The 27,314-nt window shown below is 36.3% G+C and overlaps 1 long non-coding RNA gene across 1 annotated transcript in view; it reads left to right on the forward strand.

Annotated features, from left to right (window-relative positions):
- LOC115346565 overlaps nt 1-22,591 on the forward strand; it is a 180,198-nt gene extending 157,607 nt beyond the window's left edge. Inside the window, exon 3 of the long non-coding RNA XR_003925167.2 lies at nt 22,525-22,591. This is a non-coding gene — a long non-coding RNA (uncharacterized LOC115346565). The remainder of the gene's footprint in view (nt 1-22,524) is intronic.
- The last annotated feature ends 4,723 nt before the right edge of the window (nt 22,592-27,314 follow it).

Here is a 27,314-nt window from a genome sequence, read left to right on the forward strand (position 1 = left end):
TATAAATATTACATCTTTTTCTTAGTTAATGTAGTAAAAATGCCCAAATACCAATTTTTTTCAAAAACCCTGGGGCCTCATTGCTCATACCCTATAACTAGTTTGACTGTTTGATGTGTGAGCATTGAACTGGAGGGCCTTAGAGCAAAGTCACCATCTTCCCTTTTTCCTTGGGTGCTTCCATCATGAGGCCAAATAGTGCAGGCCTGATTTTTTGACGCAGCATGAAAAAGGGCTTTCTGTTTCTGGGAACCTGCAAATATTTTCACCAGTCTAGAAATAGTCAGAAACATCTACTTTTGATTGTTCATGACTTAAACTAGATCTGAGGGTGCTCAGATCTTCTTATAAACAGACCTTGGGTTTTGTGTATCAGATTTAGTTTAGCTGGGACCATTGGCTGCTGTATTGCTGAAAAAAGCAATGTTTTTTAAAACAGTGATGATAGCAGCAGCAACAACATTTAAATAAATGCAGTCAGACATGATCATTGTTAACCTGTCTATTTTGCCGTTGGTCTTAGAACAGCATTCTGTATGAAAACTCAGTCTTTACTACTAAAACATGAACTCTTTTATGGTGAAAAGCCAAAGTATCTATAAAAACCTTTAATCAAACTGGGATGAATCCTGGGAAAATTTGTGATATGGTCTTTGAATTCTGCATTTGAATATTCACATTAAACATTATTATTGCTTGTCACACTATAATGGACCAAATAACACAGCCCATACTCATGAAGTTTATCTGTTTTAAAAATGATCCTGGTAAGCCTGTGTCACGTCCCAAAGTTGGAATGACTTAGGTTCGTGGATTTCCTTTGTCAAAATTAAGGTGAAACGACACCAGGGGAGTTCAAACAACAATCAACATTTATTCAACCTACCTAACGTTGCCCAAGTACAGGTGAACTTATCAATATGAACCTTGCATCATGTCATTAAGCTGATGTTTGAAAAGAGAAGGGAGGTGTAGAAAAAGAAGCGGAAAAAGGAACATGAAACCGTGTCAGAAGGAGAGCCCTCCCATTGAGTCACGAGGTTCAGAGCAGACCCCCTTGCTTTCTGGACTCCTTCTCAAAGAGGAGCCCAGGGGCAGCTAGATTCACTCATAGTCTCAGACTTGGTCAACAGTTTATGTTTAAAAAGGTGAGGTGTAGGGACTGTAGAAAAGAGAGAAGAAAAAGAGGGAGAGAGAGAGAAAGAAAGAAAGAGAGAAGAAAAGGGTTTCAACAGTCCTGGGTCCAGCGTTGGTCCAGCCAGCAGAGAGATCCAATTCCAGAGGGTGCGTGCTGAGAACTCGTTCTCCCTTCTTTTATAGTGTGTTAGTCGGTGGTCTCGACATGCGCAGTTCACGTTCCTGGGGTTCTCTGGAATCAGTGAGCTTGGGGGGGTTCATTGGGGAGTAGCCTCTCTTTCTCTGCTGACATGACTGCTTAAGATAGAACCACAGTCCCAGCCTCTGTGGGGCCCCATCCTCCAAGCGCATACGCTGCCCTGCTTCTCCTGGCCACTTAAGATAAGGAATTGTGGCTTTGGAAAACCGCGGTCCTACCTTCCATGGGGCCCTCTCCTCTGGCCACATTGTCCTGTTCACAAAACTCCAGCGTTTTATACAGAGGCCATCTTTTCCACCAAAGTTCTTTAATGAATGTTTGAGACATTGACTATAATTTGTCAGACTGTCACAGTCTGTTATCAAAATGTGTAAGTAATCCTTTTGTGACAGAAACTGTTATTTAAGATGATCCAAGGAAAAAAAAAATCAGAGATTGGTTTTGCTTACACTTCATCCTTGCTGACTTTTTACACCTCTGCTGGGTCTTTCTTACCCTTCTTTTCCACAGTTTCAACAGGTCTTTGTTCTTTGCAGATTTACTTAAAATAGCCTCTCTGATCATAGATCCATATACCACTGGACAAATTGTAAATGAAACTGAGTAACTACATGGTAGGAAAAAAGTCTGGAACTATACAAGTTGTTGTGTTTAGTACTCTGTTGGCATACTGCCTATTGACTTGTGCTACAAGCAGCTTGCCAGGAGTTGAAGGTGCTGATCCTTTACTAATCATACAACTCTTCTCAAATTATTAGTAAAACAAGAAAAATTGTTAAGAATTAAATAAGTCATGAGAAATTGTGTAACATAAACAAAGTTAGAAAACATTAAAATTCTTGGAAGAGAAGAAAAATGTTTTCCTTTGATTTACTACAGAAGCATGAACAGATGTGGTAGTCCAAATGGCCTTCTGTAGAACATAAAAACTAAAATGCCTTTTGTTCTGACAGTTTTTAAAGTATTGTGAACTGTGATTAGGGATACCAAGGAGCAGATGAAAGAAGTTCAGCTAGAGGTGGTTTAGAGAATAATTCCAATACAACTGTGTGTACTGTCTTACATTATTTATTACAAAACTTTACTGACTTGATTTATTAATAATTATATCTCGCTGTATTCATGTTTATGCTCCCCAAATAAAGAATCACGTTCCCTTGCATCAATGAATGTCTAAACATACAATATGATATGGTCCAAGGAGTGCACAATCCGGAGTGCATCAGGCAGAGTAACACTGAACAGACATGGGGATTGTGTCAGGGCAATGTTTTGAGTCCCTCAAAATGCACCAAGCCTCAGTTGGTTTGCCTTGCGTCTGTATGACTTTAGTTACAGGACTTACCTGAGGACCAACAGTGCACAGTGGAAAGGCCAGATGAAAGTCCTTCTTTAAAGAATATTCAACTAAGAATCCCAATGTCTACAATAATAACGACAAGGTAGAGGCACAGAAGATGTAACTGGTGCTTTCACTCAGTATTCTGAAGAACTAGGGCTTCAATATCTTATTACTGCTTTCTTTACCTGGAACTTCTGCTATGAAATATTGCTGATCATTAACCTTGTTTAAATTAAATAAAAATGATCACCTCACCTGGGTGCAACTCAAAATGGATCTGCTAGGCCTTTTAATTAGGCAGGCACTTAATCATATTGCAACAATTTGGATGAATTTCCTTCTGAAAGAGACTGAACTGCTCTGCTTTTCATGTCCACGGGCCTGAATGCTCATAAGAAACAAGTCTATGGAAATGCTTTTTACACTAGTTTCTCTGAAACATTTTCTGAATGCTCTGCCTGGTTCCCCTTTTTGAAAATGACGCTGTAAGATTTTGGAAACCAAAACCATTCTTTCAGATTATTCAGTAACTTAAGCACAGCTTCTTTCAGACACCTGACTATGTGGACACTCTGGGTTTATAGTTTGTCTTTTCAAGGGCATCTGATAGGGGCAATGTGTTACGCACATTTCCTATTTCTCTCTCTTGGGTTTCATTTTGTCTTAGGCTCCCCAAATAAAGTGTCATTTGTGCAAGGACTGTGCAGCAGAAGCAAATTACTGTTCACTTTGGGAGTTTAAAATATATGCAGACATAGACAACAGCTGTAAATACCTTGATAAGGATTTCATTCACTGGGAATCCTTATCGTTCTAGAGAGTTCCCTGGACTTTGGTGGCAAAATCCTATGAGAGATCTCAATTTCTGGCAGGCAGTTTGTGTCCAAAGTGTATGGAAGCTCTATCTCCCAGCCCCAACTTTTCTCTAAGCCTGCTTTGACCATGAATTAAATCTTCCTATCCCTTCTCCCCGCCTATCATCTCATTCCCCACTGATGTTTGCCATTACCAACAGCTTGTCCTGACCATTAAGTCACTGACCTATGCAATCTCTATTGCTTTAAAGGCCACCATCAAGGCTGTCTGAAGATGTCTTCTGAACTAAAAAAATTGTCTACTGCCTGAACCCTGAAGTGCCACAGGATAGCAACTCAACCAGCTCTGTTACTTTTTAAAGGAAATTAAAAAATGTGGGTGTGTAGTAATACTTTTCTTATATGCCTTACCTTACAAATTTCCTGAGAGCTATTATGATGTAGACCTGCTGTTTTCTTTAGTCTAGCTTTTGTTTTGGGATGGCGAGGTCATTTCACAGGGCCAAATTTTAGTCCATGGACTGTTCTGATCAAGAAGTAGCCATGCTTTCAGACATGTATTTATGCTTTTGTGAGCATTTGTTAACTTTGGCTTGGAAGTTATACCAGAATGATCTTTAGTTCAGATGTGTAAAAATTTCATTAAGGGAAAAAAGAAAGAAAAATAAAGAAGAAAGGCCTGGCTGGTGTCCTTATACTCATGCAGTGTTGTTAGCTGTGAGCAGTAGCTCAGTGACAGTTTGGCAGCTGAACTGCAGTGCCATGGTGAAGGGAGGCTACCTTTGCTGCACTACAAAAGGCTAGTCTTAATTTATTTCTCCATACCCAAAGCAAATTCTTTGCCTTCAGTGGTGTCCCAGGAATGTATGCTTTTGTTCACAAAGTATAGCCCTGACACCTTTACCTAGTTAGGCAATGGCTTTGAATGGAATCATACAAAACTGAAACAATAATTTTCAATTTTATTTATTTAACACCGTATGATATCACTGTAGTTGTTCTTTCTATTCCTCTACCACAATAAAACTGTAGACAATACTCTCCAGGAAACTTTTATATACAGTGAAAGGGCTTTTATTTTTGGAAGACTATAGTTCTCCACTTGGTGGTCTGCCCGTTAAAAGCAAACAGTTATTTTAGTTTAGAACACAGTTCAAATCAAACTGGCTAATGTAATTCTTCATTCTGGGACAACTAGTTTCTGCAGTCTAATCTGCTACATTGCACTGGGAAAATATTTTATTATTTTATATATATTATATATTTTATTATAATTATTCTGCTAAACATAACGGTAAATAAACCATTTCTTTACAGAAATTGAACAAAAAGTATGTAGCTGGGTCTGAGTATTAAGTAAGTCTGCATGTCTTTTGCAGGCAGTTAAGAACTCATTCTTCCAATGTTCTTACCTGACTGGATGCTACGGAGGAACATAGGACAGCAGCAAATAAAAACTTCTCTAAAGATGCAGGGTATAGTTTCATTGCAGTATTAATGTGGTCATACCAGCTTGGCTCAGATGAAATGGGAGACAAGAGAGGATTGCATGTGCATATGAAATACTCCACATATATATCTGGAGATGAAGTGATGGGCTAAAGATGAACACTAAAGAGTGCCTTGAAACTTAAAAAAAGGAAAGATACATTAGGGGAAATAATGCAAAATGATAGCATACCTCCTCCAAGCATAGCATTGCCACTGTCTTAACCACATGTTGAGAACACAGCAGTTTGGTCCCAGGTCTTAAAAACATTTAATTAATTTTAAATAATTTTTAGCTCACCAGCTATGCACTTTGGGGGAGTGCATATTGCTTCCTGCTGGATAGCCAGCTAGCAGTACTGTTTTATATGCCTAGTTCTTTGGGGAGTCATCTGTCCTCTTAAATAAATATGGAACAGACAAGGCCTGCTCTGACCACTAAAGCTGCAATTTTACTGTATCTTATTGCAGACTGTATATTTTTGTGTGCTCTCTCAATCCAGTAAGATACAATCTGTGCCATGTTAAGACAGTTTGTGTTCTGACAAGATAAAAAATTCAGATGTTTAAGTTGGATACAAAAACTCAAAAAAGCCATGTTTCTGTAATTTTAAAAGGTCTTTATAGTATTTTCCCACAGAAACATAATCTAAAAATTCTTGGTTTTTTTTCTTTCAGAACAATTTTTCGTTTACTATATATGTCTATACATACACATGTATTTTATATATAAAAGCTTTCAGATGAAAGGTTGCTTAATAAAATAATGACGTTCCTCTTCTCTGTAAACTGTAGATTAATTTAGCCAAGCCAGTGCAGTATATTTTTTTAATCTCTCTCTACATTGTACATTTTGTCCATGCACTAGAGTATTATTATAAAATACACAATTATTAAGTACTTAAATGATATTTTGGTTTTTTGTATGTCTAAAAATCCCTAAATTCCTGTATCATGATACTTTAAAGAAGAGTATCATTATACCTGTGAATTTAGGAATTTGTAGACATAATGGTACTCTAAAGTATTATGATAACAGCAATATTTCTTTTTGTTCATTGCAAAATGGCAATCGAAACCCATAATTCCTAATCTCATTTCCCCGTTTAGGTGTCTAGTCAGTGAGGGACAGTATATTATGGATACAGGATGAGCTTTGTGGTAGAGTGAAATTATGGATTTAAGCGATGTCTGCCTCTGTAAAAGGATGATATCCCTTAATATGGGGATATGATCCAGTGTTTTAAATAAGCACTTAATAAAACATGCTTCTGCTGTTCAAAAGATTGTGCGTGGTATTTTTACAGCAGGTCAGTGTTTCCAACTATAATTTATGTGAAGCCAAGACAAAATACTTATATGGGTATATTTTAGGCTGCTTTTTTCTCTCTCCTGTGTGTTTTCTGTCTTATAACAAATTGTAATATAGGATTCCAGTGTTTCTTCTGTGATACCTATGGCATCCGGTCTCATGCTTCCCTTGTAGATATAAGGAATTATGTGGTGTGCAAAGCAAAGCAGCAGAGTTCACTGGAAAATTTTTTTAAGTGTTTGCTTACACCAGTGAATAGATAGTAGGATGTAGGTCCAGGTCTGAAAAAATGACAGGCTGCTTTTCTGGAATTGGTTGTGGAGAAAGGAGGAGCAGAGCACAGGAAACTGAACTTAAAAAACTTTGGATCTAGAATGGTTCATTGTACTGCACACTGCTCTCATTAGAAGGCTAGACTCCTGGACATTGCCATTTTGGAATGAAAAATAATCCATAAACACCTACTAACTATAGGAAGAAAAAGGGAATTTTCCAAGAATTTGTTCTCTTTGGTGGCATTTTACTTTGTCAGAATATCCATACTTCAAGCTGTAGCAGTAAATGTTGAAAATATTTACATCGAAGCTATTCCAGTTGTTGCCTTTACTGTCCTGAATTTTACAAAATCAAATACATGAATATTTAGTATTCCTAAATGTTTCCACAAGGCCTATAGCTGCTTTCAGGGTAAAATACAATTGCCTCTGGCTCACACTGAAGAGGAGCTTTGTTTGGAAACAGCTATTCTTAGAAAACAGTGCTACAGAGCACAGAGCAATGGAATTGCTATGCATAACGTTAGGGCAATTTCTTTTTGCCTTTAGGTGATATGACCAGCTAACATTTCAGCACAAGGATCCTTCAGAGCAGTATAGAGGATTTGATATGACAGTGCATCTGAATCAACCACTGAACTTAAAAGTATTCATTATATATACAACATATGTACTAACCTCTCATTTAATCAAAGAGTTGTCTCTGTCTTGTTTCCATATGTCGTTGTCTCTTTTCTTGTTCTCATTTTTATTTTGACTGAAGCATACTTAAATGATCACACTTCACACACACCCCCCCCACACACACCCACCCCCACACCCGCCGCTTTCACTTTGCAGGAGTGTGCCGCGTGCATTGCCACTTCTGGTTCCCCACTTATGTTTTCAGTCAGATTGCTTCTCTTGCCAGGAGTGTCAGCTGAGGGAACATTTTAAGTGCAGGAGTGCTAGCAGCTCCTTGCTTCTGAGAGGGTGATAGCAGGAAATGTCAAAGTCTGTCCTCATCAGTTTGGATTAAAGCTGGATAGAATATTTGGCAAATGCATTAAAGACAAAGCAGAGCATGTTGGAAAACTGCAGTTTGAACAGCTAAATTGGCAAAGGAACTAGCAAACAAGTTTTTATGAAGAAAAGTATTAGACAACCTTAGTTACATGGCTTTGTTGACTCCCCATAAAATAAAAATAAGTCATAAAACATTATATAGTTTTTTGTGAAAATGTACTTCACTTAACGTTCCTGAAAACTGATAATGAAAGAAAGTAATCTTAAGGCTGCTGAATGCCAAAATTTCAATGAATGGGTCTGAGACATGTCAGTTCTCCACAACAATAACTTGCCCTATTGCTAGCTTGAGCGTGTGGTTTGTTATTTCCAAGTTCCTCTGTGGTTTTTTCAAGAAGCTTGATGGGTTCATTTGCTTTCCTAGAGCAAATAAAGTCCTTTCTGACTGGTGGAGTGCAGAAAAGAGGCAAGCCAGCAGAAGTTACTGAAAAGCATGGATTTCCTCCTTTGTGGTTTGAAAATTTGTATTCTGGTCAACATTGCAGTATCTGGGTGAGGAAGGGCCATTCAGTGAATGGAGATGGTCTCCCTTTTTATCTACAAAAACCAGTGACTGTGCAAGATAGGTTCACCAAAACAGCATACCGGTGACTTCAGGTGACAACCTCTGTAGGAGAACTTAGAACTGCTGCGACCTTCTAGTCAGCTCCAAACAGGTCACTGATTCACTTTGATTACAGTGTTACACATTTCCCATGTTAAATAATTTATGTTATTTATGTGTTGCATTGTAATAAAGCTATAGCTTTTTGATCTCTGCAGTGGGTTTTGCTGCCTTTTGTAGAAGCAGAAAGTCTGAAAGTCATAAATGATTACTATCCTTAACAATCCTTTACTGTACAGATGTTTTACAATAAACCAAAGGGACAGGACATTCTGTAAATTTAATGGCACATCACTTAAAACATCATATAATTACAAGGTGTATGTTGGAATAAAAATTATACCTTTGCAGGTTAAGTAAAGTATCACTAATAAAATTGTAACAGACATACATTATACAGCATGGGGTTCATAATGAATAATTGCTAGGTTATTAGTGCTTAACAGATTAAGGGTACTTCCATTTATTACTGTGCTCCACTAAGGATGAGCATTAATTTTTTTTTTCAAAGCAAATTCACTGGAAACAGACAGTTTAAAATTTATGCTTGTAATGATTGCTACATGGTCCATTAAGACCACCTCTAAGTGAGCTTAATTTGTAGCAGATAAATGTACATGTCTACATATTTTTCAACGTAGTTTATGGTGCATCCTGCACAGCTGTGCCCAACTGATTAAATCCTCACAAAATTTAAATAGGAAACCCATTACATAGACAGTATTATATCAATTTATCATACACACATTTTCAATTTAACTCTCTAAGCCTTTGTGTGGGATATTTTCACTGATTCATTAAATATGTATAGCGAGGCCATTTTCTCTTCTGGTTTGTTTTGCCCTTTTGTTTTCTGGGATTGTTTGGTTCCTACTTTTCAGTTCTATCATCCAATAATTAAGAACTTCAGCAAACTGAACATCATTTACAACAATTATCTCAGTAATAATCCTAGATATTGACAGTCACTTACAATCCTAGATCTAGAGAGCTCTTATCTAGAGAAAAGTAGCAGGGCTATAACCGGTATGTAGGGAAGGGTGATTGGTACTAATACCCTAATTTGCCTTCCGGAATGGATTCTGGACTCTGGATTTGTCCTGACAGATAGACATGCTAGATGCTGAAAAAGGTTGGGATTACAGATATTTCTTCCCTTTCTTCAGCATTTCCATTGGTTAGCTCTGGGCATCTCCTGATTTTGTTAAAATGCTTCCTAGGATCCCATTCTGAACTGTCTAGCTTTATCTTTGCTTTAGGTGTTTTGAGTCTCATATAAACCATAGTTCTGGATTCTAGAAATAGGATTAGAAGCATTTGTCCAATTTTAGAGATCGAATTTAGTTGCTCTGAATTATTATCTGAAATCCCTCTTATCGTCATTCACTATAGAGTAAATTAAAGCTGTTAACTTCACATTCCCTGAGCATGGTAAAGGTGAAAAAATAGATGGTAAAATAGCTGGTATGAATTCCCCGTCAGCCAAATACTGCTCTACTTGATTCAAGGCCATAGATCTTTCTCTGGATCTACTGCTACGGTTAAAGTCTTGATCATCATATTCTGTGGTCTCCTAGCGTGAGCCTCTGCAACTGTGCATAGGCTTATTAAGCTCAGTAGAGCCTGTGCTAACAGAACACTGCAAAATCAAGGCAAACTTTTGTTTAAGCTGTAGGAATATCTTTGCTTATCTTGGAGTAACAAAAGGGAAACAAGATTTTAAAACAAGAATAACTAGTTATTGTTCGTTCATTTTCGCATTCCCCTAATTAAATGCCAGAGACAGATTCTGTACTCTTCTACAAACTGAACAAACATACAGAGCCACAAGGAAGTGTTGACCTCCAAAATCTTCAAGAATTGAAGATTTCCTATGGAAAGTAAGGGCTGTTTAAAGAATAGTTCTCTGGTGGCTGGCTCTGTTTTCTTAATGCGTGTATAAAATTGAATCATATGGCCATTTTTTTAGCAAACATGGGTATTTTAGAGAGAAATTCAAAGGATTAAAAGGACTTAGTGATTTTTCTTTTCTCTGTGGTACAAATAGTGACAATGATTTATTATAACCTTCTTTTTAGCCTACCTTTGAAGCCATTGTGTCCTTAAATGATTTTTTTCCCCAAGGTTCCCCAGTTCATTTTCCACAGAAACACCAAAACTGATAGATGGATGAATTAATTTAAAAACCTTTCAGATGACAATTAGAAACTAGTGTATATTCATGTATTCTGAAATTTTTTTCAGTATATTTAGAATTTTGAATATGTATTAAGTGTAGGAAATGACTGATTTTTGTTTGGTGAAGATGAAGATTCTGATGTAACAGTTTGTCAACTTACATGATTTTTTCACAGGATTTTGGTGTGGGCTAGAGCTAGTCCTGATGTTCTTCAGAACCTTTCACACATTTGCTTTGCTCAAGCCCCGTGGTTTGTCTTCTCACTTCACTTCTTTTCCTTTTAAAAAGCCAAATCATCTGTAGGAAGCAGATAGGATTCCTGGCTATGAAGCCCCAGAATGTGCCTCTATTCTCCCAAACAGCAGCACCAGGATTAAGACAAGGACAGTTTAGAGCTACATCATCCTTGGAATATAGTGGGAAATGGACTTCTCAAATACTGGAGAGTAGAAATATCCTAGGAGTTTCAGGGAAAGGAAGATGTCCTTCATTTGAGGTGCAGGTGATGGAAGCAACTGTTGTTAAAATTCTGAGCAATTCTTTCTGATCTGGTGGTAGTCCCCACACCTAGAATTAGTGCTGCTGGGTCAGTGTTTCAGTTTTTTTTTTTCTCAGATAAATATATTCTCACCCTCTCACCTTCTCTCAGAGTATTCCTGACACCTGACCCTTTAAACAAACACTTGGAGAACCGAATGCCTGTCATAAAATAGAAAAGTATATCTTGGAATAAGACCTATAAATGTGATGTTATAGATGGACTTACTATCTTAGAGGATTAGACAAATGCTTAGGAACACAGGTAGTCAAACCATGGAAAAATTGCCCTGGATATTCATTTCAGTTCAAGCATCACACGGAAATAGAGGCTTGCTGAACTAGACCATTCTTGAACAACCCATAGGTGAGGTCACAGTTTTTAAAGACCTTTGTGAGAATTTGAACATCAGGACTTGTGTCCCAGTTCATTCAGAGACATCTGTTTCAGTGTTCGTTTTTCTAGTGATCGCTGCCAGTAAGAATCAGTTGTGACTAGTAAAGTGCTGACCTCAGGGTCTGGACAGTTGGTGGGTTCTTCAAAGTGTGAAAACAACAAGTTTCCATCATCACAAGTGTGAAAATAATATTGCAAGTGCATATGATATTATTTCTAGATTTCAGGGAGAGAATGTTTTAATGGATAAAGAACTATGGGAAATGAGTTGCTTGTAGGTGAAGTCTAAACATATGATATTATAAACATGCTCATTGTTTTGTTTTCTTTCAAAAGTGAGAAACTATTCACTAGGAATATTAGTAGCTATCCAGTATCTGATGATATTTTTTTTTATGGAAACACAAACCAGTGTCTTTCAGTTATGCACAAATTTTTGGAGGCTTGCTTGTGATATCAAGAAATTGTTGACTGTGACATTCTAGTGCATATATAGTCATCCACTTCATCTATATAAAACAATGTTTGTGCTTGTGATGAAACTGTTCTTTGTATGTTTAGTGGATAAACATTTTAACAGAAGTGTTTATTTAAAAAGGCATAACAGTGCAAATGTATGAACCTGAGGAGGTTTGTGTCACAATCTGTTATCTTGAAAGCTTACCAAGACAAACTTACTTCAGGGGAGTCTGTTTTATTTTGCTGCTGGCAGCAAAATGATTATTTGCAGAATAGTCTTATAGAGAGCTGGTTGCTGATTAACAAAAAAATAGACTGCTCCCTGTGTCATACTTTCAGAGGAATCTTCCTCACATATTTTAATTTTTGAGGAATAGCTAATGCATTCATACATTATTGTTAAATAATCATTACATTTTAAATTATTAGTTTAGTTAATTATAGGTATTCAGGAATCTGTCAGCTCTTCAGTTTGAGGTTAATTTTTTGCAATAAATAGATGTATGAAAGAGACAAACTAGCTACCTATCAGAAAATAGAAAACTGTATAGTAACTTCTGGAATATTTCGAGAGCAACAGAAGAATAATTGGTAACTGGGTTACTAGAAAGAAAATGACCCTTAGTCTACTGAGGATTTTGAAAGCAATGACATTTTGGGTCCAAATTATATTAAGTACTTAAACAGTTCCATTCTTGGGTGCTTGGCTGAACTGTAGCCCCTATTGCATCTTACCTCAACCTTTATAGTTTAAATAAATTCATTAAAGTATGATGAATTCAGAAGGCAGTTTGAGGTGAGACTATTGTCCCAGCAGAATCAGAGGTAGGCTCTTGTCTTAAAGCTGACCTAAATAATACAAGCAATTCAGTGAGCAAAACAAAATTTATATATAAATTAAAATAAATATTGAAAATATTTTCTGCATGAGAAAGGGACAAATGCAGTTAACAGTAGTTCTTAACAAATTTTTTCAAGTGAGATATTTGTCATCCTCCAAATGATAGCAAATTAAAATATGTTCATGACAGAAGCTGACCTTCATGAAAATATATTTTGTCCTCAGATGAAGAAAGTTTGATTATCATACAGTTACCACGGCACATGTAAAACACCTAGCTTGGAAAGCAGAGGGAAACATGTTTAATTAAACTTTGTTTTGTTTCAATTGAGCTGACTTGCAGTCAAATCGGAAAGCATCTTCACATTTTAAGCAAAAAAAAATAATCTTCAAACAATAGTAATATATAAATATTGCACCACTGCTACAGAGAAGCTTTGTGAAGCTGTGATTAAGACTATTTGGGATTTTAGTCCCTGTGCTGTACTTTAAGGTGTATGATAATGTTTGTGGTTTATATCTTATTGCTTTAACTGGCAGCGTTATAAGATGTATTCTTTCTTTGTACTCCCCTATGTGTCATATGATTTCCTTCTGATTTTTTTTTCTTTTCCTCTCAAAGTATATTTTTTTTTAAACCATAACTATTGTGTTACATGCCAAAACATTTCAAGCACTGCTTAAATATGAAGGAAATATGAAATGTTTTCACGTGACTCTGTAATGTGATATTAAACAGATTTAACACAAATTTAATACAAACATAATAAAACCAACTTCCTCTAAATGTAAGTCTCTTTAGAACATGTATGATTCTTATTTAGCTTTAAAACAACCACTATGTTTTCTGTGTTGCTAAACTGTTCTTTTCTGTTTGTTTCCAAATCCTCCTTTAGAATTCCACCCCACCCACCTTTTTTTAATGAAACCTTAGTGATTGTCTCTCCTTTAATTCACTCATTTCTGAATAATTTTCTCAAATTGTATGTGCCTGGAAGAGTTAGTGAGCTGCTTGAAGTGGATACCCAAGTCTGTCTTTTTTTAGGTGCTTTATAGCATTATGTGCCTACTATTTTGCACCCAGTTTTGGCTGTGTGTAAAGAGTACAATGCAGAAAGTACTTTAGATATGCAGTGTGCATAAACACAATGCATAGCCAGGGCTGAAGAAGGTGATCCATAATATTCCACTTGCTGAACAGGGAGCTGTCTAACTTGGAACAATTCTGTGATTTTGCCATGCTCTGGAGTGTAAGTTTCTTTTCTTACAAGTTCTTGGGTCACGAACCAATGCACAGAGCTACTGAGTCCATGAAAATGAAGGGAGAGAAGAAACAAAGGGAAAGCAGGAGGGAGGAGAATGGAAAGTTGGGTGAGTGGTAGTAGAAGGAAAATGCTTACAGGTCCTAAACTTGCAAATTCTTTACATTTGGACAAAAAATACAACTTTGTGTTAAAGGTCTGGATCTGATATTGCCCTTTGAATTTATCAACTTCCATTTCCTAATTTTCAGTGACTGTGTACCATGGAAGTTTGTGGACTTATACACTGGTACTTATATACCCTAACAGCTTCTGGACTATTGCCAGCTGCTGGATATTCTGAATAACTTAATCAGTGAAGTGAAGCAATGCAGAGTAGCTGGTATTGGCTGTTTCAATGGTGCAGGCACATCCGGATACATTCTTTGAGTCAAAAAATGTTCACTGCTGAAGTCCCTTGTGGCCAGTGTCATCTTCTAAAAGGCTTCTCAGGAGAAGCATATTCTCACCAAGGTCCCTTTGGCGACATGAGCAATTTTTTCTGGTATATTTTGTGGCTCATCATTTGAATCATCCTTTAAGGATACGCTCTGGGCTGAAATCCTATTTGCACTATTAACTTTTATTCTGTAATAACTCATTTAAGAACATCAGATAGTCTCTAAATAGGCTTTTTATTAATGTTTTGATCAAAAATAATAAATTCTGTTCCTGTTAAAACAAAACTTTGCAGTCTCTGCAATGTAACCTTGAAATTTCAAAACTCTTTTAAAGACCTTGCAGAGCCCTCCTTGATAAATAGAGTTTATTGTGTTATCAAAAGATACAATCAGAGGAACTGCTGATTTTTTTTTTTTTTCCAGCACTAATGTCTTAACCCTACTTGCACCTCAGATTTGAGTTATATATAAATGTATAATAAATATAAAGTGTATATAACTATATTTATATACTTCAGGAACATAAATGGCTCGCAAAATCTAATTAGCTTTTTCTTTGAATTCTGCCTGGTTAGTTTCAGTTATTTGGTCTTGAATCCATTGTTTTCTCTGATCAATTTTGCAGTATAAGTATTGAAGTATAATGTAGTTTGTCTGAAGAAGCATTATGTTTGGAAGCAGGAGGTCATTGATACCTCTTATTCAGGCCCTACACAAATGTAACTGAAAGAAAAGGCGTATTCATGTGTGCCTGAAGACAACCTGAGGAGATTGTGGTTTTTCTCATTCTGCTGCCCAGCGTAGCACATGTTCTATTTTGTGTGAGTCTGATGGAGGAGAGGCTGTCATCAGTATTCCTGCTGCCTCTAGACCTGTTTATGACTTATGTTTTTATGTTCTCTGTTATTACAGAAAATTTAAAGGGCTTTCATACATACTGAATAAGGATTTCCAAGAATTACACAGAAGCTCTAATCTGACTCCTTAAAATGCTCCTGAATTTCAGCTTTTGTCTAGAAGATTCAAGTTTTTGGTCCAGATTGGAAAGAAAAATGCAGGCCTATTTTCTGTATGCTGATCAGATGGCACCCAAGGTAGCAAAAAGTTGATAAGAGCAGCCAAAATCCTATGCGAATAGTTCAAATGAAATTGTGCTGACATATATGAACTTGAATGTTAGCCCATGGACAGCATCAGTCCTTTAGCTTGATATTTGTTTAATCCAGACAGAAATCATAGTGCCTGTGGAACTATGCGAGGAGGAGGCATTTTTCTTAATTCACATTTGTCTAGGTATATGCAAAGCATTTCTAACTTTGCTACCAAACACAAATTTGGCTTGTTAGAACACCTTCATTAAGCAGTCATGGAGTCCCACTGAAATACATCTTCTGACTCAAAACTTAACACTGTGTTTCTACTGTTGTAGTCAATATGTTGCTATGAAAACTGTTGGTGAGTACTTATCTGGAATTATTGAAGGACTTGACCTTCTTCTGTGAAGTATTAGTGACATTATTGAGTTCTCTTTTAATAGTGTTTTTGTTATCTCTGCCCTTGTAAGTCCCTTCTTCAAAATGTTATAGCTTATTAGTTTATATGCTATTTTCATTGCAATTATAGCTAGTACAGGAATATTTTGTTACCTTTTTAACACATTGTCACCATGTATCATTTTTAGATTCTCATTGCTCCTTATTAGAGGTTATTTAAGCTCTCAGCTCTAACTAGATAATGAAGCATGCTTATGATATAAACTAGAAAAAGCTTATGAAGCTTATGTAAAGATTTTGTTGCATCGGTGACAGTCTGTGGTGTTTTTATTTGGGTTTTGTGTATGTGTGTGTCATCTCTTAGGTTAGTTAAATGTAATAGAAATGTACATAAATGTCAGACAGCTGGTACAGCCTCTGCTGGAATGACTTTATGAGTGTGCCAGAATATGTGAGATCTCTGCATGCTCCACCTAACCTCCAGTATGGTGCCACCTTCTTCTGGTCTGTTTTCTTCCACTGACACAGATCAAATAGAATAGGATGCAGTGTGTGAGATGAATAGCTTTGGCTGTCTGAGGAAAACCTTGGGATCCTTAAAAAAAAAAAGCTATTCGAAGATAAAGTGAAGCAGATGAAAATTATTGATGTGGCCATGAGAAGATTACACTAAAGAAAATGGTGTGATTTTTGCCGCCTTTATTTCAGTTATTGTTTTGCTTATGTTTTGTTTGGTGGTTGTGTGGCCTCAGTGTATATATCCCAAGCATGTCATAATTTGGAGTGTATTTATTACTTCTCACAACATCCTTGCAACATAAAGAAGTATTACTGTTATTATTTATTATCTTAATTAGTTGTAGAGGTTTGAGGCACACAGCCAACAGACTACAGAGATACTCCAACTACTGAAGACCACGCTAAGATGAGACTTGAGAACAGCACATTTGTGGTCATGCAATGCCATGCCGGAGTTGCTAAGCCATGTCTCTCAAGAGTGCCTATGAATGCAGATGAAGCACCACACAAGCCTGGTATTGCCTGAGGAGCGCTTACGCATAGACCTTGTATCCTGCATAGTCTGTGCTGTGTACTGCACCATGTAGAAGTATTACCTTAAAGCATCATTAGCATAAAATTTTGTGTTCTGTGGCATCTAAGTCATTGAAACTGAAGTCATTTCGAAACTGAATCCGTGTCTCCTAAGTCCTACATTAATGTCCTAGACCATTCTTCTTTTCATGTCTACATGTAAGCTAATTTTAGTTTGGTTTTCATCTGTCAGGGATTTATAAACTTTTAAGGCCCCTGTTCAAACTCTTCCCTTTCTCTAATTACATAGATTTCTTATCCTGTATATTTTGGGAATTTACTCTTCCACTACAGAATTAAAGGGTGGACACTGTGCTGCTTCCTAAACCAACTCAGCACTGAAGTGTATTGGGAGAACAGAAACCTGCTCCTTGAAGGATCAGTCTCTGAATAGTTTCACATTTATATCTCCTGCTAGTAAAAAAGAAATGGCCACTACATTTTTGAGTGGAGGATAATGCCATGGCTGATGCACAGAACTGTCTGTTGAAGTTTTGCTGTATGTAGATCCACATGATACCAGAGTCTAATCCCAGACAGTGGTACCCTTTTGGCCTTTAAAAGTTAGGGGGGATCCACAAATTATTTCTGCCCATTTATTTACAGTGACTAAATTCATGAACCCGCAGTGTTCTTCCTCTCTGTATTCAGGAGCAAGTCACTACTACAGATATGGACTGAATTGCGTGATTTCTGGCATATATTCTTTTCTGAAGAGAAATCTGCAGAATGACCTGGGGACTCAGGCACTGCAATTCCAAAAGGTTTTACCAAAAAAGTCCAAGTAAAGCATGGAAATTAGCTGGTAGTTCTTACCTGCTGTGTTGTGGGTAGGTCAAGCAGTCACATTTAATTGAAATAAGGTCAAATGGCCAGAGGATATACCAGCCTATGCAAAATATTGACAAATAAGCTGGTGTACACAGGTAGTCATGTGTCTTCAAAGGGTGCATCAGTTCTTTTAGTCTGAGAGAAGGACATATGGATTAAAATTATATACCCAGACATTGTGAGAGACAGAGAGGCCAGAGTATATGGTTTCAGAGCACTCTAGAGCAATCTGTAATAGAAAATCATCTTTGTATACTATTCCATAATATATAATTTTTAAAAAATGCTATAGTGGTAGTTTTCTTTACGTTTTAGGACAGTTACAATGTTTTTGAAATATAACATTTAAATTTTAAAGGAATTCTAATAAAACCTGATTACTATCACTCTGAATCAATTCTCTCTGATTTTCCTATAGGGGCTATAGGCCAGACTATACTTTTTCTATCATTGTCAGAGATGTCAGTGGATTTCCTGGTATATAAGTAAAAGCAAAATGTGGCCATTTAATTCCACAAACAGCAATAAAAATAGTGAACTCTGGAGAGTACATATTTGGGGTATGAGTAGTTGATTTTTCTTTTAAATTGTGTTTATAGACTATTGTTAGTAGTATTGTTTCCTTTTTCATTGCATCCTTGAGAGTGGGTGTTTACAGATGCACTGTTACTAGAGCTACTTATTGTAATATCCTTTTTGAGTAAAGTCAAGCAGTCTGTGCTAATTGCTTTACAGACAGTCTACAATGTAATATACAATGTCACTTAAGCCTTGTTCATAAAGACCTGAGTTTTCAAATGTTCAGTGCATTACAATAAGTTTTGGTTTGGGCTAAATTGCACTATTGATTTTTTGTAATTAGGTTTTAATGAATTGTATTCACTGAATTGTACGTTTGTCAAGGGACTTCAAAGATTGGATTGTGATAGTTTCATTCACTTTATTTATTTATTTTAATTGTGTCTAACAGTAGAGAGCTCCTGGAAATCTTTTCTAGATATCAGTAACTTTGATTTTTGTGTTAGTTTCTTTAAAGTCCAGCACCTACTTTTCTGTAGTATAATATTAATAAAATATGTAGGCTGGTAGGAATTTGGCTTGCATAAAAGCTGTTGAAATAATCCAGCTCTTAGAAATTTCTGTTTTCTTACTGTTTGCTCCCCTGCACTATTTGGGTTAAACCGCTTGACTGAAATTGGTCAATGAGGGTTTTGTTGGACTTTTGCTCCTTTATGGTTGCTTGTATTTGTATTAGTCTTTATCACTGGGCACTAAAAAGCTGCTTTTCCTTGTTGATACTTAATCAAATGTCATGGTAGCAGGTAATCCCCACTCTGATTTAGTAACACGCACCGTGTTCTTTTCCATGAGATTTTCTTATACTGTTTTATTAAATTATGTGCCTTAGAAGGAGAAACACATGTTCTCCACCAATCCCCAGATACTGATTAAATGGTGCTTATACAGCTGAATTTATTTTTGAAGGGCCAGGGGTACCTGCTGTAACTTTGTAATTATGACTACATTTCACTCTTCTAATGGAAAATCACATCTTTTCCTGAAATAGCTAAGTAGTTTAAAAATCCCTGCCTTTAATTAGTGATTTGTGTATCTATGTGTAAGCTTTTCCTTTTCCATCACCTCTGCTAATATACTGGACTTTCCACTGTGCTGGACAGCAATCATGAATAATTTTTGCTGAGCTGAGTCCTGGGTCAGCATGGTTTTCTTGTGAGCTGGAGAGCCTTTGGTCAGTAACCCCTTCAAGGCAGGACAACAACCGCCTTTCACAGAGTCTACTCTTGATCACTCAGTTGTCTTTTGTAGGGGAGGTGCTGAACGCCTCACTGCACTTGAGTAAGCCTTATCTTTCTTAAAGTGATTACAGCTAATCCCAACAGCAGACTAACTTGTTCTTCCAGCTACAGCAGTCCTCTGGGTTTCTCCCTCTATGAGATCCCAGTTTTTAATGAATACATGTATGCTTAGATATGGGGCTGTATGCCATCTCAAAGTGGTGGTGGGGCTCTGCTGAGAGTTTTTCCAGACAGGCCAGAAGCAGCCTAGCAGTGTTAGAAAGGTATGAACCAAAGCTAATGCAACCCAGAGATGTGACATGTTAGCTTGACTTAGCTCCATAGCTTTTGGAGGAATTCAGGATTGGAATTTTTGGATGCAAAACTGGTTTGTATTACAGAGAAATAGATGTACAACTGCCTGCAGATGGCTGTATAGAGGTACCTTCGTGTTTTCTTTGACGCTGACCTACTGTATGACCTTGAGTAAATAAGTCACTGGATCTTTCTGTGCTTTTGTTCTTCCAAAGTTATCTTTATTCTACCTTCTATATTCAATCTGTAATATTTCAGCCTTTCATATCAAAAAAGCAAATATTTCCTAATGTATTTTACCATTTTTTGTCATTGACCATCACAAAAAAAGATTCCAGCTTGTGTTTTAGTCTCTATGATTTGCACTTGCTTAGGTAAGAATCAGTCAATTCAGATACGAAAACATGCACAATAATTCTAGCTTGCTGTATTTTACCATTTAATTTCAATAAACATGTTCATCTGGAGGATTTGTGTCTTTCAAACTAAATGTTAGACATAACTTTAGTTCCTTGTTAGATTTAACCAGCAGCCTGGTGAATTTATGCTACTCCCATTAGCTGTGAATCTGCTGTCTCTTCCAGAACTATTTGGGCATAAGGGCCTGTATTGAGCAATTAAAAAAGACACAGAGCTATTAAAACTGTGCCTAAATACTACATCTAAATTTGTGCGCAGTCATTTCCGATAGAAATATGCACTTTGCATGTGTGGCTGTGTGGTACAGGGCCAACAATTTAAGTTTATGGTATGAATGCACCTGCGTGTAACACTTTATTTTAAAATTTGGTCATGCAGAACTTTGCTTTTTAATTAGGTTTTCTTTTTTTCTCTTGGACAAAAATTTGCATATGCATATATTTGCATATTTTATATGTATTTTTAGAAGGGGTCATTGTAAATTGAACTTGCAGAATGGTAAAATACAGCTTGGGTATACCCAAGTATGTAACTTATGTAAATATAAACAAAGATAAGTATCCCAAAGTGAAAAACTCAGAAGGTCTGGCTAAAATGTGGAAAATCTCTTTTCTCTTTGGCTAAGGAAGAAAAGAAATTTCAGATTACAAGAATGTGTTCTTCATGCTTCCTCAAATTTCCTTCTGAAAAACTTACTGTTTTCTTTAAATTACAGCTGATTTTGTTCTTACTATCAGAATATTTAATACTGATATTAATTTTCTCTCTGGCTATGAAATAGTTTACTAATGGTATTGGTTGTAATCATAGTGTAAGAGGCATTTGTGCAAAATAGTGACAGGCTTTTTATTTGTTGAGAAATTACTAGCTGTTTACAAGCAGTGCTGGTAGCAATGATTTTTTTTTTTTTTCTTTAGAGCATTTTAGTACAATGTTAGTAATGGTATGTATGAGTCTCTGGGGCAAGACGTGGAAAGAAGAGGAAATATTTGAAGGCAAAAGCAGATATTTCCAAATGAGCAGCTTCCTTCTTGTTTCCTCTTAGAAATATATCTTACCTTTGTCATAAGTTTCATTTACAGATTCCTTTCCCTGTGACAACCTCCTTCAGTTTAAATTCATCTAGTCTACCAGAACAATACCAATTAGCTAAAGTAAGATGAATGGGATATTTAGTGAAATAAATAAATATTACACATAAGCAACTCATTCTGCTCAGTTGCACTGAATGAATTTCCAAACAGGCTTGAGTTTGTATACACATACTTTTTAATGCTTTTTAACAAACTAACTCTGCTGTCTTCCAATGAAGTGAAACATGTCAGAATGAAATTGAAGAGAGGATGAAAGTGGTAGGGAAACAATGCAACAACAAGTAAATCTAGAAGAAACCATCATTCCCCATTAAATAAAATCTAGAATTCATAGAATTAAAAAAGTTCTAAATAAACAAGATTTACTTACATCATTATCTTGTCTGTCCCTGTGTCAATAAAGAATAGTTCCTTTCAGCAAATTTCCAAGTGTTTGATCCATCTTAAAGTATCATAGATGACAAGGTTTCACAAACTCCCTTAGAAGATTATTCCGTGGTTAGATATATCTAACTTCCAGAATTTCCTTCCCAAGTTCAGCTTTTGCTCTGTTTCGTCCTATTATTTCTACTTCTTGGGCCACATTAAATAGTTTTTTTCTTATTCTTGGTATGTATGTCCTTCAGACACTTAAGGAGGCTTATCATTGATCCCTTAGCTTAGAAATAGTTAATGAGAGAAAAAACTGCAAGTTGCAGGGGATACAGCATTTTTTTAATTCCTGGATATAGCTTGCTTAAACTGCACTGCGATGTTTTTGCAAAATATAAGAGGAAGTAGAATATGCATTATCTTTTTCCCCTTAATTCTTGAGTTAAAGTGGATTTTTTGATTGATTTAATCTTTCAATTAACTTGTGTTACAACAGTTGGGTCAGACTGGGGACTTTAAATCATCCAAAATGTAAAACTTGTCCTGCTTAGAAGGTTAAATACCTTCTTAACTGCTTACTTATTTCTCCTTGATCTAGTGTCACCAGGGGACCAGGTCCACCTCATTTCCAAGCAGCAGATACTGAAATGGTTTTCTGTGAGAAGTGCTGTGGTTATTTACAGCACACATTGCTTTGTTGAGGGTATAATTGTTTCCTACCATCAGTGATTTTTCTTGTTCTCTTGTTCTACCTTCTAGTTATCAATGTTGCTCTTTGTCTTGGAACTACAGATTTTCCGTAAAAGAAAGCCTGGTTTTATCAAGGTAAGTGAATAAAACCATATTAGATTGCAAACATTCTTGTGGTAAGAAGGTTGCTTTTATCTTTGACACTTTGTGATGCTGTTGTCTGCTTGTGTCTATGCTCCATGGTGAACATTTACACCCAAGGAATTATTAAGCTAGAGAATGAACAGGAGAGCAAACAATACTGGTTGCCTATAAAACTACCTTCATAAAGGAAATGTATCAAAGCTATCAGCAAATATTTCTCCAAGATCTCACAAACTAAACATTCAGATAAATATAATTTTTATAGCTTTCTGAAACAATGTTAGATAACGTTATAACTAGGACAAAAGCTGAACACTTACGATTTTATGTATAAACTGTTAAAGATAGATCTTATTAATTTCTCACAGCTTCTAATTCTGTTCTAATTCTGAATACTCCTGTTTTACTCCTGAAATATCCTCTTACATTCTTCTTTATGCATGAAATGGAACATCATCATACTGTCAAAGTACAGACTAGTAATAAAGAAAAGAGTTGAAGTTATTTGAATAAGGTTAAACAAAGAACATCCTGGCTGCGATTAGCTGATTAGTTTCTGTTTCTGAATGTCTATTTGATCATTAGTGATGCTTTCTTTTGCATGTGTTCTCTATCTGTATAGTTATTAATACTGAACATGTGATACCTACCGTTCAATCTGAAACTGTATTCATTAGCCATAGTGGGTTCAGTTCTGGTTCAGGCCAGTACTGGCTCATAAATCAGCTTTGTTGCAGTGAACTTGGTCAAATTAGTTTGTGCCAATGGAAAGGGCCAAATGGTGCCAGGGTCTCAAGGAGCCCTTTCCACCTCTCAGGTTCTACCAGTTGTGTTTCCACCATAGTGGCATGGCTACCTTGGAGTTCCCTAAACCTGGCATGGGGACACAAGGAACTAGAGAGAAGTTGCAGTGCTGTTACTGTAGTACAACTAATGCCAATTCTATGACATAGCAGGAGAAGAGGTTGAAGCATGTTTAGGGGGCTATCTCCCTAAGCATATGCATCTACAGAAAGAGGATACAGAAATATACTGCAATGGACTGTTAAAGGGGAGTCTGGATAATAAGGCCCAGCAGCCAGTTTCCAGATACTGTTGGTAGGAATAACAAAGTTCTACACCTGAGAATGTATCAGGAGGATATTTTAATTAGAGTTGGCCCTGGAAGAAACAGTGTCTTGACAGAAGCAAGTGGTCATGGTGAAATGCTGGTGAATAATAAAACAGAGAGAGAAGGAACTAGAGGATTGAGAGGCTGTGATAGAAAACTGGTCTATAGATTTTAACAGATGCAAATAGTGAACTTGAAGAGACCTCCTGTAGATGACTACTATCCTAAACTTGCTACTAGTAGTGCTTACTTTTTTGTTTAGTTCTGTTTCAAGTTTCAGTGAAGACTTCTGTTGCTGAGCAAAAATAATTGGTCACTATTTTGGTGGGACTTCTTGACTCCTGTAATAAGTCAACCTATAACAGTTAACAGAAGTTTACTGTCCTTCAGTAAGAAAGAACCAATTTGCTTTTTGATATTATTACTCTTCTCTGACCATATGATCATAACTCTTGCAATCACAAGAGAGAGTTAAGGAAACCACTGAAGCTTTGCCTTTTTAGAGAGAGGAACATAACAGTATAAAATATTTAGAAAAATGTAATCTGGGGGAGTCATATAAATATTACTGGCATTATATCTGGAAACATAAAGCAATTTAGTAAATACTGCCCCGGCATGGCTTATATTTAATATATTAATTGTATTTGCATACATCACGTGTACACATGGAGATCTCAAAGTCATCTCTGTCAGATTTCATGAATCTATGAGTCAGGTAAACATCTGCAGTCAGTACAAAAAGTGTGCTTAGTCAAGCAATTTTTCAGGACCACGTAAAAACTGCTTCTCACAAGCCTTCCCTGTTAATTGAGCCAGGACATAAAATAGCATCTGCAAGTGTTTGACTCTGGATCTCAAAGCAAGGAACCACTGTTAGGCTGTTTGCAGAGTATACCTCGAATGTGGTATGTCCAGAAAAGCAGTACAGCAGACAACCAAATACAACAGTCTTAAATACCTGGGATAAGGCTGACTGATTAAAATCTATAGTAATGTTATCATTATCAAATCCAGCTTTATCCTCAGTAATATATATATATGGCTGTTGCAGAAAGCATTGTTATCCTGGCAGTAAAAATCAGTGTGTCCCCAACGTTGCCTGCAAAAGAATTCTCAATGCTGACTGGTTTTTGTCTTGATAAAATTAATGGTGATTGTTAATGATTTTCATAGTTGCTACTATAAACCAGAGCTAGAGTATCATGAAGAAGATAGAGAAGTTTGTAAAAGTAAATATAATTTCAGATGGTCTTCATCTAAGCCGAAGCACCATCCCCATTTTTTTAATTTTTCAAAAGCAGCTGGGGATTCAATCACTGCTCTTTGCCAGCTACCTCTCTGGACAGTGCAACAGAGTATTAGCAACCCTCCTCTATAGTTACAAGAAGCTATAGAGATCTGAGCAGGCAAAACACACGGTACAGTGTGTTTTTCATTCAGATATTTGAAACTTTAAAAATGGTTTTAAACAACCACCTGAAATACTCTAACGCTAAAAACTGAACATTTGTCAGAATGAAAGTTTTGCCTAAACAACGTGCGTTTCTACTAACAAACATATTCTAAAATCTGCATATTTAACTCTGTAGAAAAGATTGGTACAGGCAAATAATTTGAACACTATATTGAATAAAAGTTGCTTTTATTTTGCTAGATCCTTAGACAAACTAATGTGAACTGCTTGTATAGGCTTGCTGGGTTTTCTTCAGTAGACACAAGGACAGTAATCTCAAGAGAGTATGTTCAAAACATAATTAAAACATCCATTTCAGGGATTCCCTAACAAGTCCCAACTAGCAGTATCATTATCACTTGAACTAACTTTGCTATTTAATAAATTTTATGTGAAGCGATCCTGGTCATGTGCATGTCTGATTGGCTGAACATGTGTAAGCATTTCACGTGAAAATGGTCTTGAAGTTACTCATGGAATGTAATTGTGACAAACGGTAAACCTTTAATACATATCAGTCAGCAAATGAAAGAGAAGGGTTTAAACACTTGTTTTGAAAATACAGAATATAGGTTATGGAGAAAGCACCTATTTTTGCAGATCATATTCCATTTATGTAACTATGACTGCTGTAACTATTTTTTTTCTGATGGGGTTTCTGAGCTATAAAATGTATGTGGTTTTCCTCTTTCATTGATCAGCAAAGATGGTCAGCATCCTTCTTCCCATCTCCTCCTCATCTATATCTTTTTGTCTGTTATCACATTTTATAACCTGCACTTCTAGCACTTCCTTGCTAGCCTATAAAAGGCCAAAAGGAAGATTTAAATAAGTCTGGAGATAAGTAGTCAGGTCATCTAGTTTATCTTCTTTACACTGACTTGTGTTCACCAGTTGAGTTGCTGCTTTATAGACAAGACAGTCTAATTAGGTACAGAGAACATCATCCAGGAGTAAGGTACTGTACTTTAATTTTAATGAAGTATTATGGGAGTCTTAGTTTTAAACACTTCATTTGCCATGAAAAAAAAAGGCTAGGGCAATAAATAGTTCATCTGGATCATATTTCAGGAAGTTTCTTTTTGAGAAACAAAAACCTAACATGTGAAGTGTAGTAGCCAGAATATTTTAAAATGAGTGGTATTTATTATCTTTACATCCTTGCTAGTGAGTAAAGTGATACTGAAGATGACAGGCCCACAGCAGTTGTGAAAGGAATAAAAACATTCCCAAAGAATTTTACTTTGTCATATCTACTAGGTTGTTTTAAAAATCTATTTTGAATTTCCAAAAGCAGTATAATATTAACTTTTTGTGGTACAAAAAAATCTCATGAAAAAAACATAGAAAATCCAAGAACGATTCAAAAGTAAAGATCTCTAACCAATAAATTTTGCTTTTTTAAAACTGGAGACATTTCTATTTCACTCCAGCTAGATGGGGCTCTACATGAACTACTGGAACTGTCATTTGTGTTTTCTTTCCATAAAACCAGTTAAATGTATTAATTGATCTTAGTTCTGACGGTGACTTTTTTTCTCCTGTTTCCCATAATATCTGCAAAATTAAAAGCACTGGCAATATTAATGAAGGGAATGAATACAGGACTTCTTAATTATGTAGACTGAAATTTATGCTTATATTTTTAGAGGAACTTAGCGAATGAGGAATTGGCTTGTGTGACAAATCTGCACCTTCCTCCTTTTGACTTTGTGGTGGTTTTTTTTTTTTTTTTTTTTTAATTGCCACTTGAAAAAGCTCTGTTTTAAATCTCCAAAACTCACTTAAGAGGGGAAAAATGCAGATTCAGAGCCTCACTAATATTAGTGTACATGACCTTGGGCTTTACTTGAAGCTTAAGTACTTCCATTTGGGATGCATTGGTTTACCCTATACCAAAGGAAGACATTTAAGATATGTCAGAGAAATTATCCTCTAGAAATGCCCATTTCTTTCCATTGACTGTAAAGAGATCCCAGGCAGCTACCTCAGATATAGATGTCTGTGTAGATTCAGACACTTATCAGACAAGTAGAAATCCCCCTCCCCCTTTCCTGCTACCCTTCCTATGTCTTTCTCTTGACTTCAAGGACTGAGCTCTAGTCTTTTATCCTCAATTAATGCAGGAATGAAAGGATGATTTTCATG

The sequence above is a fragment of the Aquila chrysaetos genome, chromosome 9, assembly GCF_900496995.4.
Source record: "Aquila chrysaetos chrysaetos chromosome 9, bAquChr1.4, whole genome shotgun sequence".
Lineage (NCBI taxonomy): Eukaryota > Metazoa > Chordata > Aves > Accipitriformes > Accipitridae > Aquila > Aquila chrysaetos.